Source organism: Schistocerca gregaria, chromosome 11, assembly GCF_023897955.1.
Source record: "Schistocerca gregaria isolate iqSchGreg1 chromosome 11, iqSchGreg1.2, whole genome shotgun sequence".
In the NCBI taxonomy this organism is placed as follows: domain Eukaryota; kingdom Metazoa; phylum Arthropoda; class Insecta; order Orthoptera; family Acrididae; genus Schistocerca; species Schistocerca gregaria.
This window is the reverse complement of record NC_064930.1, coordinates 30,179,422-30,190,760: the sequence shown is the minus strand read 5'-3', so window position 1 is coordinate 30,190,760 and position 11,339 is coordinate 30,179,422. Positions and strand designations below refer to the sequence as shown.

The window sequence follows — 11,339 nt, the reverse complement described above, 5'->3', positions numbered from 1 at the left end:
AGCTACTGACGCCAATAATTTTTGGACTGGTTGCATACCAATCTCTGCCCACCAGGTCTGTTGGGTGCTATGAAGGTCACAACTGTTGCTGTGGCAGAACACTGACATTTCCTTGAAAGTGAAGGTTTCATTCTTATTTTTGCCCTCACTAGTTTCAACACTATCTGATTTTTAACAATTAAAATCTTAATTTAAATATAAGATGAATAAAAGCCAGTTGTCATGTCATTTCCTTTTTCATTTATTATAAATACAACATACCAGTCATCTTAAAGAGCAATAAGTTAAGTCTTCATAAATTTCCTTCTTTTCCTTGTAGTACATTTACTAAATTTAGCATATGCTGCTCTATTTAAAAGGTTTAATTTCACATTTTTGTAGGAAAAAAAATCCTTTAGCCTGTAGCACAGAATTGCTCGCTGAACAGCTAGCTAATTAATGCATCAATACCCATTTGTGACACATCAGGAGGGTAACAAGTTGTATATCTGGGATTCTATCTGCTGTATAGTTTGCTTCTCAGTTAGTCTTACTAGGATGATTAGGGTGTGTGAATCCTGTATGTGGATGCACGAGAAGTTGGCTGTGGTCCGCGAACAGCTTGAGGCGCTTCTGGCTGCAATGGGTCACCTTCAGACTGCTGTCTCAGGGTACAGTGGTAGTGGAGAATCTGGCGTGTTGTATGGGACACCTCAGGTGTCACTTGTTCTGTCCATGGGCTCTGCTAACCAGGCACCTTCTAGTGTACATGATGTGGTGGATTCACCCTCACCGCAGGATGATTATACAAAAGCTTCGAGCGCATCTGCTGCCTGGCTGTCTGTTAAACCTGAAAAGAACAAAACGATGCAGAAGTTAACCTTTTTCCACATGCGACTATTTTGGGTTGAGAAGTGAAGGGAATTATGTTCAAAGTTCCATTAAATTGATAACTTTAGCAGACAGCAGAATTGCGTTTAAAAAAAATGTAGTAGCAAATGTAATAGAACGTGCGACATCCCATCGACAGCGCACTACGCTTACCGTTATGCTACTAGCTGTGACCTAGCTACAGCACCTCTGGAAGAGAATAAAAGTTCCTCCAGAACTTCGACATTCCACAGTGCAGTGAGATAATGCATATGGCCGGATATAGACTTCTGAGAGACAGACAGTTACAGCATTTCTTTTGCACTGCACGATGGTTTCAACAAACAGATAGCGCAATAGAGTAGCTCAAATGGAAAGGAACACTTCCTATTTAAATTTCTGCATCCTACACTGTTGGCAGTTCTGTGTGGTGCCAGTTACGTTATTTTATTTCGGTGATTACAAAATAGAGTCGAATGTATGCACTGGGTAGCCAAGGCAGCTAGTTCATGGCAATTCGGTCAACCAAGTAAATGAATGTACCGAACACCCTGCAAACCACTACAGGGAGCCTGTGTGTCAGAATTCTCATCTTGTGTGTCGCTACGGTGTTATGATAGGGAAATGAGTAGTACAGAAGTGGGTGTGGTGGTCTGTTGGTCTGACAATAGTTTCAAACGCTGTTGGTCTCGGTTCGATTCCAACTTCTGCCGATGTTTTTTTTATAGGGAGAGGCAGATTCTATTCTTTTCTGGCTACGCCAAGTGAAGAAGGTATAACGGCACTGTGGTCTGAAAATCACATTAAACATGATATTCCTTCTCTACCAAGTAGACGTTAGGTGGAACCACAATAAAGTAAGTAGTGGCGACATGTTGAAACTCTATCACCAGTAACTTTTCCTGTACTAGTTATTTATTACTAGTGACGAAACAAACCCTGTGTATAGTCACTGGACAATTATTATGTCTTTGATTTGAGCTTCTGTATGTCGATAAAATTGGTTCTGAACTGGCAATGCAACTCAGACCGCCCTTAACGCAGAATTTGATCCCTTCATGACAACACAGCTCGACTACAAATTGTTGTTTGTTCAAAACTGCAGATTCCTCTACATCTCCACATATTGCGCATGAGTGGGTTGGAAGCTTGGCCCAGCACTAAACTTTTCACTATGTATTCTCAAGCATTTTCATTCGTTGTCAACACTAACGATATCTTACTCCCAGTGCGACACAGAACTATTTGCGAGATCACTGTAAATTCAAGGATGTCATTCCAAGCTGCTGGTGGAGAAAAATTCGTTAAGTGTCGTCTCTTTGTGTGAAGTCAACAACGATATGTTTGGGGTTCGATTCCCAGTCAGCACTGAACACTTCATCATATTATTTCTAGTTCAAACATGCTCACATGTCACTGCTGGTGTAACAATCCCATACTTAACAGCGATATGTGCAGGGTTGGAGACCTGGAAAGGAAAAACTAATGTCTAGTCATCGTCATTTCATTTAATACATCTAGCTTCTGCCGAGAAAATCCGATATGTCAAAGTTGATTGAACTTCAATAACAATCCGTTTACATTCTGGGTTCGAATCCCTGTCCAAAACAAAGCTTTGCCTCACTGCATTGCAAGCAAGTTACTTGTGAAGCAGCAGTATTTAACATCTCTCGTAGTTCGTTAACAGGGAAATTAGATGCTGGGTAGGAATTCGCGTCCGTTAAAAATGTTACATTATGTAATTTAAATTTGATATTTGCTAACTGATACTGTCCAAAAATGAGGTATATCACTCTCTTTATGCCTAGTCAGGAATGACTGTTAATTTCCGTCAGCCACGAAATCTTAGCCTGCATGATTAGTTCAAATGGCTCTGAGGACTATGGGACTCAACATCTAAGGTCATCAGTCCCCTTGAACCTAGAACTACTTAAACCTAACTAACCTAAGGACATCACACACATCCATGCCCGAGGCAAGATTCGAACATGCGACCGTAGCACTCACACGGTTCCGGACTTAAGTGCCAAGAACTACACGGCCACCGCAGCCTAGCCTGCATGACCTGGGTGTGAATCCATATGCAGAACGAGTCGGTTCGTCGTGTCATTTGAAGTTCATACATATTCTCAACTATCTGCTAGTGCATAACGTAAATTTTTAATGACATTTTGTATTAAATAATAAGTATGGTATGGTACTTTGAAGAGGAAATCATGAATACGACGAACGTACTACGTGCATTACCTATCTGACGTAATAATGAGAGTGCTAACATTTCAGGTATGTCAGTTATTGCAATAAATGAGAGCTTACAAGCCTTAAGGACAGTCTTATCCGTGATGAGGTGTTCCCTGATATTTTTAGTATCGTGGTATTACTTTACATCCTGAGTTATTGCGATACAGAGCAGTGTTTTCTAGCGGCGACTTGTTGGAACCATTTTCAATAGTCAAACGACTGTACCAAGGAGCGATTAGAGGACCTGCTAGACAGCTGCGTTATGTAGGTCGCATGGGAATCAGGTGAAATGCAATTCAGGCCGTTCGGATACATTTGAGCGCGACTGTACATAAAATCAGAAGTCAAATATCAAATGTTTTCAGCAATAGCGAAATGCTGGAACCTTAATTGACGATAGAATTGTTTTTGCCTGACTGGGATTCGCACCCAGCATCGAGCACCTTCGTTTTCTATCCAGGAACAGACGATAAATAGCTATTGCTGGTTCACCAGTAGCGAGATGAGCGCATGTTTAGCTAGACATCAGGCGACGAAAAGTTCTGTGCTGAATGGAATTCAAACCCTGCACACGTGGTCATGAAGAAACTTTAACTATTAAATTCTTTTCCAATATTAGCTAGGAATGGCATGTTTGTACTTTCAATGATGTGATGGCTAGAACTTGAATCCACAACATGTTGTCATTGGTGATTACAACGATCACAACGCCAAACACAAATCCGTTTTCACCAGTAGGATGGAGAGGAATGTTTGAACTTGAAAAGATGTAAGGAAACTTTTGATCTAGTAATGTTGTGATAAAACGCTCATCATGTGGCTGTGAGTTGAAACGATCACGTTACAGCTGACAACGCACTAAGAGACGTTGAAAATGCAATTATTTTTCACCAGTAGTTCGGAGTGCACATGCTAGGGCTTGAAATGAAATAATGAATATTTTGTGCTGATCAGGATTCGAAACCAGATAGGTGCCTTTCGAGGACGCCTAGAAGAGTTTGCAATCTTCGGGAACATAGTGAAATCGAATTCTAATCCCAGTCCAGCACCATAATTTTCAACGTCTCAGCTCAAATAAAGTAAGACCCTTGTGAAGTTACATGGCCATTGGTTCATTAAATGAAATAAGTGTTCTAGTTTACGACGGTTGCTGGTGACAGAGTCTCTGCCTTACAGGGTTTCTCCATCTGTCACAGCTCAAACGAATGCCCTGTTGGCAGCGAAGGGATGTTATCTTTACTGCGGATATTGAACTATGGAGCTTACTGGTGTTCTGCACTTGGCCTTACTAGGGGTGAGGGAGAGCTACTTCTGTGTGTTAAAAATCTACACCTGATGTGAGGTGTGAACCTACACGTTTTACACATCAACACAAGATTAATCCACCAGACCACAGAACCCCCTGCCAAGCAAATAATTATGAATTGCAGAGTATTCATTTAGATGTAGATGCAGATGTCAAGGGACGCGTAACAGGAAGGAGGGCGGTATCTGGGAGTGGATAGAAGTGCAGAAGTGCAAAATATAACGTGAAATGCTAGCAAAATATTGCTTACTTAGACGTGTGCCACAGTTCGTTTTATCTTAGGACCGAGAGATAAGGAAGGACTGTTCTCAGAACGAATAATGGGTTATAGGGAAGGGGATATCAACAAATACGGTTTCATAGGTGGTGAGAGGAATGATAGAGAGTAAAGACAGCAGCAATTAAAAGAGAAAATGTAGCTTAGTTGGAAACCACTAGATTTGTTTACAAAGTTTTGGGGGAGTGTAATAGAACGGCACTTGAGGCGATAGTGTCAGAGAGAGAGAGAGAGAGAGAGAACAACAACGGTTAAACATAAATGTTCATATGTGTGTGAAATCTTATGGGACTTAACTGCTAAGGACATCAGTCCCTAATCTTACACACTACTTAACCTAAATTATCCTAAGGTCAAACACACCCATGCCCGAGGGAGGTCTCGAGCCTCCGCCGGGACCAGCCTCACAGTCCATGACTGCAGCGCCCTAGACCGCTCGGCTAATCCCGCGCAGCGAGTAAACATAATATGAAATCGTTGGCGTATTGTGTGGAGGGCGATGGGTGTATTCATGGATGGAGGGGAAGAGAGAGACGTATTTGAAATAACAAAAACTACTGTGACAGAGTCCATCTACGCTGATTAGTTTGTAAGTATGTAGACATGGTATTAATGAAATCAAAATAGAATGTTTAACAAACTGTATATTCAAAAGAAACCCACTTGAATTAAAAGGACAACTCAAAGGAAAGCTAACCCATATTGTATCTTTTCTGTTGCCACGCGATCTTCCACAAGCTTCCAATGAGGAAAAATGACGAAAAAGAAGACATAACAAAACATTTTAAGAACTCTAATATTTTATCCAGAATACTTCATTATTTTGTACTTCTATCACGCGTCTTGGCATAGAATGTATAAGCCTCAGGACGTAACAGCCTGAAGAAACAACTTCCTTCCAGGCTTCCAGGACGCAGTCCCAAAGAGCGTCTGCAGTAGTTGGTTGGTTTCGTGGCCAGTTCTCTGTTAATGTTCTGGTGACCTCAGCCCACATGTTTTCCGCGGGGTTCACATCAGTCGCCCGTGGCGGCCAGTCCATGACGTTGACGCCAATCGTGGAGAGCCGCTCCTGAACAAAGGCAGACTTGTGAATGGGAGAATGGTCCTCTTCCAATGTGACGTCCCCTTCTGCGTACAGCATTTTCACTGACGGAATCATCAGATTTTCCAATATGTGGACATACTGCACGTTCTCCAAAGTACCTTCTATCCTGTGAAGAATTCCCGCCTCTCTCGCAGAACTCCAATCCCAGCAGGTAACAGATAGCTGGCCACTTCTTATCGTCGTGGTTACATATTCGCGTCGATGGCGAGTCCCATGCGGCCTGTAAACGATTTGGTGACCGTCGTTATTGGTGGAAAACACCTTCTCATCAGTGAAAATGACGTTGCCCACGACGCCCTCAGATGGAGCTCCGAAAATGCTAGCCAGCTAGCTCTTGATTCATGGTGGATCGTCGTGCATGCAGGCCAGCGTCCCTCAGCCTTCGGCGAATTGTCTCACTGGAGCCGGGGAAGTTGGTATGCCGCCGCAACTGCTTCGCGTTCAGAAAGGGATTTTCTCTGCTCCTAGACACTAGATCCTTGTCGTCCTGCTGTGAGATCGCTCTCTTCCTGCCTGAGCCAGGAGCCCTGTTGGTGGTGCCTCTTTCGAGGCAGATCCTCCACCATCTCGTTGCAGTGGTATGTGGTACGCCATACCGCCTGACAGCTTCTCTGATGGAACATCCTCCTTCCTCAATGAGAGCGACGACTCTACCTCGGCCGGCCGAAGTGGCCGAGCTGTTCTAGGGGCTTCAGTCTGGAACCTCGCGACCGCTACGGTCGCAGACTCAAATCCTGCCTCGTGCATGGATGTGTGTGATGTCCTTAGGTTAGTTAGGTTTAAGTAGTTCTAAGTTCTAGGGACTGATGACCTCAGATGATAAGTCCCATAGTGCTCAGAGCCATTTGAACCATTTTTTGACTCTACGTCGAATAGACCACTCCCAGTGAGTCATTACGGCAGACAGCCAGATGTGTATTTCTGCTTGCCGCTCTTATACTGAGAGGAGGTAAACATATCTACGTCAAACGGAGAGGCAGAGGCATGTGGTGCAGCTGTGCTGGCTCGTACCGGGCTGTTGGCCCACCAATGCCACCGCCAGCTCGCTCACTTGCGTCTCGCCTCAGCCAGCCTGGCTGGCCCGTAGCTTGCGAGCCGCAGCTAGTACAGACCCAGGCCGCAGGGCCACGATCACCCCTTGAAGGATCAAAAGTTACATGTAATCTACCCAAGTCTGTAGTACAAACTAACGCAGCTACAGCTATTATGCTATAACATGTGCAGGCACACCTACAGTTGACGATTTATTCAAATATTTGACGAATAATACTTTCAAAAATACATTCATTTTAAACATAGCTACCACAAAATATTTCACCTAGCTACCAATAGCATGACGCAGGAAACTATACTATCTTGTAAGCGCTGTGCATTAGATGTAGCCTTAAGAAAACCTGTATTCAGCTACGACAACTGAGCGGAATGTAAAAGTAAACGGGTTTGGCGGTAGCTTCTCCAAATAATAGTATATACCTAGTACATAATACACGTTTTGTGCACTTATAACATGTTCTCAGTGTCTCTGAAACAATACGTACTGCACGACGGAAATTACTTTCTGCTGAGGCACTTCACTTCATTTACATCTCAATGATACACGGCTACTAGACACCATTGCTCTTTACGGCAGTCAATGAGCTTCTAAATTAACAACATAATATATCAGATATTACGCAACACGTTACTAGGGATGAGTAAGGCCTTAAGGTTTGCAGCTAAACATGCTACTCCAAGCTACTACTGAATATGAAGTTGATCATTAACGTGTCTTCATAACCATGTGTGCGGCGTTCGACTCTCAGTCAGCATAGACATTTTCGTCACCTTATTTCTAGTTAAACGTGTGGACATCTCGCTGATGGTGAACCAACATTGGACATTTCTCGTCTGTTCCTGGTTAGACAACGACGGCGGTAGGCACCGAGTTCGAATCCCGGTCAGGCAATGCAACTTCAGTCGTTATTTAAGGTTCCAACCCCACTACTGGTGACAAGCTGTGATATCTACATTCTGATTTTATGTACTTATTCAACAATCCGATTAGGTGCTGGGTTTGCATCCTTGTCGCCAGCATTACATGATGGCATTTCAATTTTAAACATGTGCACCCTTTATTCCTTGACAATGCAACAGTATACAACGTCTTTCGAAGTTAATTGTCAAGAAGGTAATAGTCATGTCAGGGTTCCTGCTTTCGTACAAACATTATCGTCATTTACGTTTAAGTTGAGAATTGATAACTGATACTGGTGCAAACGTCAATATTAGACGTCTTTTTCTGCCTAGTGATCGAGTCTCGATAAGGCACAAAGCTTTGCTTGGCTAACAATGGCTTTACATTCTGGGATGGCATCCGGATCCAGAATGAAGACGTTGGTCATGCCATTTAAAGTACAAGTTCGTGTACAAGTAGCTTTGTGATTCGCTGTTAATGTTGGGATTTCCGTAGAGTGGTTGCCGCCGTTAATCACGTTTTCTTTTAACTGCTTAGTATTACATAAAGTTAATGCGAAACCACTCCCCATTGAACATTGAACGACGTTTAGCATGTCTTGGGGAAACCTTTTAGACAGCAAAGAACTTGTTTCCAATTGCCGTACAACTTTATAAATCCATATACTGTCTCAAATATTTAATTGTGCCTAAGGATTACTGAACGATTTATGTGACAAACCTAGTTGTCCCATAACATTTGAAATGTCACTTATTGTAATTAAGTTTAGTTTACAAACGTTCAGGACTGTCTGATCTCTTCTGTACTATCATGGTTTTACTTTACATCTGGACGGACTGTCATAAAGACTGGTGTTCTCTAGTAGTCTCTAGCGGTACCCATTGTGTGTCTTACAACGACTGTACTGTAGAGGGTTGCGACTATGTGCAACACAGATATGTTATGTTGGTTGCATACATTCAGGTGCAGCCTACACGTTGGAATTCAGGGGTGACCCACTTTTTTTGCTGTACATCAAGAGCCGTACCTGTGCAGTGTTACTACGCAGCACCGCCTCGTGCAACGTTCGACATCAGTAACAGGCAAAGTACTTTATTTAGAAGTGTATCACAGTATGAACCATCCTTCTTCAATCAGTGGAATATAAGTGTTAAATGTACCTATGAGTTTAACCATAATTTTCCAATTTCATTTACCTCAGTAGGGTCCTTACCTAAACGAATTTATTCCGAGTATTCTGACGTTTATTGAAGTTTGAATAATAGTAAATTACTGGCAATAGTATTGTTTTGGTAGTAAATTCTGAAAATCATTATTAAATACTAAAGTTTGCACATATCTGCTTAAGAACCACCGCTTTGCGTGACCATGAGGATAAGTTTTCAATAGCATTTTTGAAATAAAGGTAACATAATTGTTTAACTGCAACAATCTTAACAATATTTGTTCGTGTTGCTTCTCCATGTCAAAGAAAGCCAGACAAATATTGGTGTTAGTTAAAGGTTAACAAATAAAAGTCCTAAAGAAATGTAATCTAGTTGTGTTAAATAATAGTTTTGGTCATATGAATAATAGCTATAAGTTTAATATTTTTTGTATCCATGTTGAAACATGTGTGTGTCTTCTTTAAATAATTACTGAAGTATAGTGCTAAATTGCATAAGTAACAGAAAGTGGGATTCATAGTACTTACTGCCAAGTGACCCAAGTAAATGGAAATTAAGTGGTTGTGTTTCAGTTACATAGTAAGTGAAAGTAGTTATTTATTCAGTGTCGAAAATTGACTTCATCTTTTTGTGAGGACACTGTGCCCGATTAGGGCTGGTGGCCGTTTTATTAAGCGAAACAGTTTATTGTTATAACAGGCTTTCTCTGATAAAAGGTTTCCAAAAGTAATTATTCTCACTGCTTTTCCCACAAACTGTATAATTCAGAGAAAAATAGATTGATAACTTACCATTAGGTTGAACACGGTTAAAAGCACTCTCCGAGAGTCGATGGTTTGGAGTGTGCCTGTCACTACTTACCACACAGTTCTGACATTCCGAATCGCGGATCTTCCATCTTTACAGTGGTAGAACTTAAACATTCTGGTACCGTATTGACGAGAACCTGAAAGAATCGTTGCACGGTACACATGAAGAAAGAACTTTCAGGGTTTCTCTTCAAAATGACATACGTATGATATCTGTAAAATGTTTTGTTCTTGTGCAATAAATAACAAAGTGTTTCTGGACTTTTATCAGGGTGTATAGGTGCACAAGAAAAAAAAAAAGTTCCCGGATTTTTCAAGGATAAAAATACACTTTCTCCCAGGTGAAAAGAAGCTTTCTCCATGTTAAGTGACAGTATATTTTCCCTTATCAATCCTTTGAATGGTTATGGTTTTATACATGGGGATTGAATTTGCTGGCACTATATAAAACGAAACTCAGGGAAAAAGACAAGATTTGGAAATATCTTTCATGTGCAGCAACATGCATGCTGCGTATTTTCGTATTACAAAAGTATGCATTGGAATTCCACCAAACATCACATGTTACTTTCCAAATCATTGAAATCAAGTTTGCGATGCGCTTTTGTAAGCCAGTCATAGCTCATGTCACGTGACCTCGCCAGCCGATGACAGCAGATATTCAGAGCATAGGACACGTGATGTAGTCAGCCAGCAGCAACGTCACTGTTAAGTAGCTCGAACACACAAACAAGGAAAGTTAATAGTTTACATTAATATATATGGTGTTGCTACAAGAAAAGCAAAGCTGTCACATATAATATTGGTCTCTAAGGTTAATATGCTGCAAGAGAAGGTAAGCTTTCGCATATAATGTTGATCTTTTTTGTGTGTGTTGCATTTTGAGGTACATCACACAAATGTGCCAGTAAAATTTTCAATAATGAGATAAATGTCTGATCTTCAGGGTTCAAAATTCCTTTAAATGACTCATCATCAAAGAGTTGATTTTTAAGTGAGTCAAACGCTACTTAATTTAATAAATTCATGGCACATTCTTGCACATAGTTCAACTTACGTAGAAGGATATTTAGTTTGAAAGTAATGCTTTTCAAACCACTAGTTGCAATATTTTCCCGTGACCTGTCAGAAATAGGTTTGTTTCAGCAGTTGCCAGACAGAGAAAATAACAGGCGACACAGCTATCATAACATAGGAAGCCCGTATGTGCGTACGTGTTATACACTGAAAGATCATACATTATGCCATAAAAGAAACAAGACATTAACATTAGTAGGTACTCCATGAGCATTGGAATTTCGTGAACCATATTAAAATGTGCACATTTAAAGTGCACACTCGTATGTCCAGATTCCCAATGAAGTAGACCTCAACTTGATATTAAGCTTTTCACTGTGGTTTTCATGATGTAAATTTTCTTGGAGCGCCAGTATTGTATTATATCATATACGGTTCTTAATTATGGCATAATGCCATATGTGCTAGGGGGAAAAAAAGGACGTGAAATGCAGGCAACAGTTGAAACTAGCCAGCAGTGTGGAATTAAACATTTCGTTTCAAATACATTGACTGCCACTGCAGAAAAGGTTAATAAAAGCCAAATTTCTTTAGCAAACAGACAAAAATAACTTC

At 41.1% G+C, this 11,339-nt stretch overlaps 1 long non-coding RNA gene across 1 annotated transcript; it reads right to left on the bottom strand.

The window, feature by feature from the left end:
- Positions 1-217: 217 nt before the first annotated feature.
- On the bottom strand, positions 218-9,819 carry LOC126295094 (uncharacterized). Its single transcript, XR_007552381.1, has 2 exons — positions 9,760-9,819; positions 218-829 (listed from the first exon to the last, which is right to left on the bottom strand). It is a non-coding gene; the product is annotated as an uncharacterized LOC126295094 (long non-coding RNA).
- Positions 9,820-11,339: the final 1,520 nt, after the last annotated feature.